The sequence below is a fragment of the Triturus cristatus genome, chromosome 11 (genome assembly GCF_964204655.1).
Source record: "Triturus cristatus chromosome 11, aTriCri1.1, whole genome shotgun sequence".
NCBI classification, from domain to species: domain Eukaryota; kingdom Metazoa; phylum Chordata; class Amphibia; order Caudata; family Salamandridae; genus Triturus; species Triturus cristatus.
Genome location: NC_140594.1, coordinates 86,294,226 through 86,300,627, shown reverse-complemented (window position 1 = coordinate 86,300,627; position 6,402 = coordinate 86,294,226).

The following is a 6,402-nucleotide window of genomic DNA, read 5'->3' as shown; positions in this document are numbered from 1 at the left end:
CTTTCCAAAACTTTTAAAAATATGTCAAGCAATATTTTATAATGTGATTGATAGCAGGTTTACAGACCATTGCACAAAGTAGTCCCCCAGACCAAAGGCTCGCAGAACCCTAAAGAGATAAGGCCACTCTAGGCTGTCAAAAGCCTTCTCAATGTCGACCGTAAAAATGCATGCTTCCTCCTTGCAGTAGGTGTGCGCCCCCAGTATACGCAGCAGCCTGCGGATATGCATTGCCGTATTTCTGGATGGGGATGAACCCTGCCTGATCCACATGAACAAGCATCGGCATATGGGTCAAGAGCCGACTCGCCAATATATGGTTTAATATTTTATAATCGAAGTGAAGCATGGCGAGGGGCCTTTAGGCCATTCGGTCCTCCGGGGGTTTACCAGGTTTTAAGAGCGGAACAATTACTGCTTCTCTCGTTGAGGCAGGAAGACAACCGTCCTGTTTCGCCTGGTTGTACAGTGCCTCTAGCCGTGGAGCTAACACATCTATGTATGGGAGTCCATCAGTCCCTGGGATCTTATTTCTAGCCATATGTTTGACGGCGCTAAAGACTTACCCCACCTCCACTGCTTTTCCTAGGTCCTCCGACGCCTCTGCGCTCCACAGCCGCCAGGAAATCCGTCCCATCGTCAGACCCTGGGTCAGGTCTACTTTGATATAGGGAAGTATAATACTCCAAAACTGGATATTGATTTCACGTTGACTGTAAAATACCTCACCCCCAGACCCCTCAGCTCCAGGATAACCTTTCCTCTACTTGCCGGATTGGTCAACCAAGCCAACAACGCCCCAGATATATCTTGTTCCGTGTGGGCCTGGGTAATAAATGTCCTATAGTTGAATCAGCGTAGTTTTGCGACGTGTGTAGCCAGGACCTCCCGGGCAGCGAGAAGATTGGCCTGCCTATCCACTCACTTCGGTCTTTCCCTCTTGAGTTCCCGTAGCCTGTTCTTCGCAGATAGCACTTCCCTTAGTAGCACCCTCCGTTCTCCAACGACCTCCCCAATGCAGCATCCCCTAATAAAGGCATCCCCCTCAATAAGTGAACTCGTCGCTGTACCGATATTTACTAAAAAATAGTCATCAATAGCTGAGCCTATCGTGGCCCGAAACACCAGGTCTTCCAGCGTCTCCGGGCGCAAGCGCCATCTAGGTATAGTAGACCTGAGCCGCAGCCAATTTAAGGATAATAACAACGGGTTATGATCAGAGGCCGTTCTAGTCAAATATTCACTGTGCGCGACCCCACCATGCACGTCCGGGGAGCATAGGATCGAGTCCAACCAGACATGTAGTTAGTGCAAAGCGCAATAGTAGGAGTAATCCCTGTCAACTGGGTGATGGGCCCTCCAAGTGTCCGTCAACCCCCAGCGGCGCTGCCAATCACGTCTGAGTGCTGCGAGTCTATGTACTGGAGCATCTGGGAGCAGAGGGAGAGAGCGGTCCAGGTCAATGTCAGTAATACTGTTAAAGTCCCCCCCCCAACAGTACCGACCCTGTCAGCTTGGTCGCCAGCGTCCTCGAGAGGTGCGCAAAGTACACGGACTGTTCCACGTTGGGGGCATTAAGGCTCCCTATCACTATATCCCTGCCATCCAACCATCCTGAGACCACCACATATCTACCGTCTGCGTCCACCAACAGCCTGGAACTCTGAAAAGGAACACCCGCCCGCACCCAAGTCAAAGTGCCTCTGGCATAGGCAGAAAACGTAGTGCAAAACACCTGTCCCCTCCATCTCTTCTGCAATGTGAGCCCCTCCTTCTGCGTCAAATGAGTTTCCTGCAACAGAGCAATCTGCACCCCCGTCCTCACCAGATATGCATGTATTTTGTAGGCCTGGGCGGTAAATTCCGCTCCGCTCACGGAATTTGAGGAATTTGGGTAATCTTGTGTTCCGCGGAGAGCGCGGAATTGTCCAAAATTCCGCGATCCGCTGCTTCACAGAATTTTTTGCTTGTTCGCGCTTTCAAAATGCGTGTTTACAAGATATTTTCCCCCGAGCACGCATACAGTGTTCACGAACAGGAAAAAAGCACCGCGAACGGGCGGAACAAGCAATTACGCGTGTTCGTGGATCTCTGCGTGCTCGCGGAGATTTTTTACCGTTTTGCAGAGTTTTGCATAACAAGACTACGCAAATTCTGCCCACCCATAGTATTTTGTGTCGACCCAGCATCGTATGCATCCCCCTGATATTCCAGGAAATGCATTTAATCCCTATGAGGGATCCCATTGCTCGAACTGAGTTAGCCCGCCTTCTAACCTCCTAACAGCAAAATGCCTGGCCCCAAACAAAACCCCTTCAACAACCAAACTCCCCCAACTCCCCCTCCCCAGGACAGGTGCAAACCAACAAGTCCCCATCCAAACCAGTACGGTGACCTACAAGTCACGAAAAACCAAGTGGAGATGCGTAGGCTGGCCCTGCAGGACCCAGAACCCCCCCGGGTTAACCCCCCCCCACCCCCTTAATAGTTGTCTGTAACCCCAATAGTTGCTCCGGTGCGGGTAGTCTATTGCCAACTCATGGTAGCCTCTCCAATGAACAGCACCAATCTGCACGAAGACCCTCCCCTTCTCAGCTTGGGGTGTAATCTTCAGATAATGCCATCTGCTGTTTGCAGCGTGACAACAGGTAATTCAGTTTTGGAGTCTCCATTCATGCTGCTGGGTTGGGAGCTTTCAGATCTGTCCACACCATGTTCGCTGTCAGTTGAGTTTGGAGTAGCCTCTCCATGGCTAATCTCCGTAACAGCCCGCACAGCTTTGTGTCTCTCCAGTTGGCAGCCTGTTGGCGTAGGAGCCCTCGAGGATCGCAGGAGGTGAGTGTCCCTCTCGACGGCGAAGTACTTGCCACCTGTGTCTGCCGCGTCTCCAGCCAGTCCCAGGCTTCTTGTGTTGGAGTAAAGAAGTGAGTCTCTGTGCCATCCACCACTCTGAGGCGGCCTGGGAATAACATGGCATAAGAAATTTGCAGCTGGCACAGCTTCCGCTTGAAAGTCTGGAAGGAAGCACGTTGTCTCTATACCTACCTGCTGAAATCCGGAAAGATCATCCCCCTGGCATTCCAAATCTTCAAACTCCGCTTCTCCTGGGCCTGCTGTAAGATGTGATCCCTGTCTCGGTAGTGAAGCAGCCACACCACAATCAGTCGAGGAGGGCCTCCAGGTTGGGCTGCCTGGTCGGGACCCTATGGGCTCGCTCGATTGCATAGAAGGAGGAGAGACCTTCCGCTGCCACTTCTGTCTTAATCCAGGTCTCCATAAAATGTACCACATCGTCCCCTTCCTCTCGCTCCAGGATCCCCACGATGTGCAAATTGTTCCGGCGGGAGCGCCCGTCGCTGTCCTCAGCCCTCACTTCCAGCACTTTAACCTTGGCCTCATAATTTTCAGCGAACGCTGTAGTGCTGCGACTGCCTCTGGGACCTCCTCCAAGGTCTTCTCGCTAAGCTTCACACGCTCTTTAAGCTTATGATGGTCGTCCTTCAATAAATTGAGGTCTGCCCCTATAGCGTCCATTTTGTCTCCAGGGCTTCTCTTGAGGAAGTGATGGCCTGTATAATGTCTACCAGAGTGGGATGGCATCCTTCCTCCTCACCGCCCACTCGCCCTCTTCATCTGTGTGGAGTTTCCATGTCCTCCACCTGCAGCAGAGTGAACCCCTTCTTTTTGGAGATCCTCCCCATTGGCAACGAGTACGTAAGTCCTCAGGGGTCACCGTAAGCGTGGGCATTGCTGTTGGTAATGGGGCAGGCTGCGCCGCACTGCTGGGCCTCAGGCTTATAGGTTGGGCTCTCGACTGGGCTCGCAGGCAATCAGTGGCAAATTTAGTTCTCAAGGGCCTGTTCTGTGTACCCCTGCCGCCAACATGATCCACCAACGAGAGGGCTCACCCCACCAGCAGTATCTCAGTCCCCCAGTGCTAATCGCTATGAAGGTCCCATCCGATGCTGTACCTTTTCGCTGTGCTGAAGCTCTCTGCACTCTCCACTGCCAGTCACCAACCAGGCCCAGTAAGCTCCCACCTTCGTGATGTCAGTCGTTGTGCATCATACTACTGTCGTAGGCAGGACCTCTCCGTCTCGGGCTCAGTACAATGCCGGTCAGTTTCAGCAAAGCACCCCAGCACAGCGCTCAGGGACCCCTCCAGCTCCGTTTGATGCTGGTCAGCGTAGGCATGTAGCCAATAAATACCAGTCAAGTTTTCCTTGTGTCAGCCTGGTTACTACAGTAGCGCACGTCAGAGTCCAGATACTGCACGGCTTGATAATTGATTAACACATCGTTTTTTTGAGAGATTGGACCTCCAAAATCATACCCGATTTTAGGAGGTAAGCCTTATGATGAGCATACCGTAGCAATTTCCAATATTGCAACTCTTGATTGAAAGGTCAACAGTTAATGATGATTTTTTAGGTCGAGCCTAGAGCAGCGCATGCGCTGTTTGCTCGACTTTTAGTAAGGGGTAAAAAAAGTGCTACCAGATGCTGCCATGGCCAGCCTAGAGCTTGAGTGCATGTGCGCGGGCGCGTGCTTTGCGTGCCTCTCTCCGTGCTTCAATTCCCTCCCCCTCTCCCACCACAGATGGCGTCACTCTGCTGGTGTCATGACCTTTGTGACACAGCGACATCATCCCCAGGCCACGACTACACTACAAATCCCAAGACGCCCTTCTCGGCCGTCTCGGAGCGCCCGGACTAGCGAGCCTCCTGATTGGGAGGCTATATAGCCCCGCCCATGCCGCGAAACGGGGCTTGACAATCGTTCCAGTTTGAATTCCCTGATCACGCAAGGTGGACGGTGTTCCCCGCCGGAGGTCGGGAGTGCTTCAAGCTTCGCGGAACCCGAGCGCTTGGACCGACTCCCAGAACCTACGTGCCGTGTGAAGGTAAGCCACCAGGCGGAAGGTGTGTCCCCGCCGGAGGTCGGGTGTCTTCTACGGTACTTTGACCAAGCCTCCGCTCTCTGCGAACCAGGGGTTACTCGCTCGGCGGGAACCTCGTCTTGTACTTTCCCTGACTTCACTGGGCTTCACTGGGCTTCCCGTTTTCCTAGGTACTTAGGCCATTACGCGGGTATTTGACCCGCCTTCTCGTGCTCTCCACGGAGCTTCTCCGACCGCAAACCCCATCGGCAGTAGTCTTGGGCTGCGCGTCATCGCTGTGAGGAAACAGCGAGAGAGACAGAGCTTGCCATAAACTACAGGGGAGGGGCTCTTCTACCTAGGTGCCCACCATCACCAGGGGGATTCTCGGAGTACACCTCATCCCTTCAGGTAGGAAGGGGGGGGAATTGTTTTACAAAGCCACGAGCGTGTGAGTTCAGTAGGAAGGACTCTGTGAAGCCTACTCATCATTTATTCTGTCTTTTCAGTTGGTGTAGAACACACGTGCGCCCGGCCTGCCGATACCAGAATACAACACTACCCCACAGGATCCCGTGTTCCTCCCTCCCTTCCCGGGGGGACGTCTGTTTGTAGAGCAGTGTACTCTCTCTGGGGCACGGCGCGCCCTCGGGAAGTAGGGACTCTGCATCAGTCATCGTTCCTGCTGCCTCCTAGCCAGGTTAGTGGCACCGCACCGTGTACTCCTCAACACGGTCACAACAGATTGTCAAGCCCACGTTGTTTAGGCAGCCCGGACGATGGACTCCAATATGGCCATGACCTCCTTACTCGAGGGCCTAGCGGCACTGCAGCAAGAAGTACACACATCACGGTTGGAAAACCAAGAATTAAGAAAGGAGCTGGGAACGCTCCGTAGGGAGGTCGCCTGTATCTCCCGCCAAGAAAAAGGAAAAGGATCCTATATTAAAGACTGGACGCTCCCCCCTCCGCTCTCTGCCACTTCACCAGCATCGGGGGGTGGGGCGCAAGGACTAGGGACCTTTTCAACAACTCCCCAAGACGGCTCCGTCCCCACCGTCCATGTCTTACAAACGCAAAGTATTCCTCTTGCTCCTCCCGAGAGATTCTTCGGGGATCCGAAGAAATTCGAGGTATTTCTGAACCAAAGTAGACTCCACTTCTTATGCAAACCAACCATCTTCCGTGATGACGAGGCAAAAACCTCATTTATGATGTCTTACATGGGAGGGAATGCCGCTAGTTGGACCATTCCTCTGATGGCACGCAACGACCCTGTGCTTCACAACTTTCAAGACTTTTGTACAGAAATGCGAAAGTTGTTCGACCGAAAGTCCCATATGATGTCCCTAGACCGAGAACTCCTGACTCTCCGGCAGGGATCCCAAGACTTGCTGTCGTATATTACGTCCTTCAATCGCCTCGTGGTAGAAACAGAGTGGCCCCCAGAAAAAAGAACAACGGTATTCTTTCAAGGCCTAAGGGGCGAATTAAAGGACGTACTGTCGCAAGTTGTTCAGTTG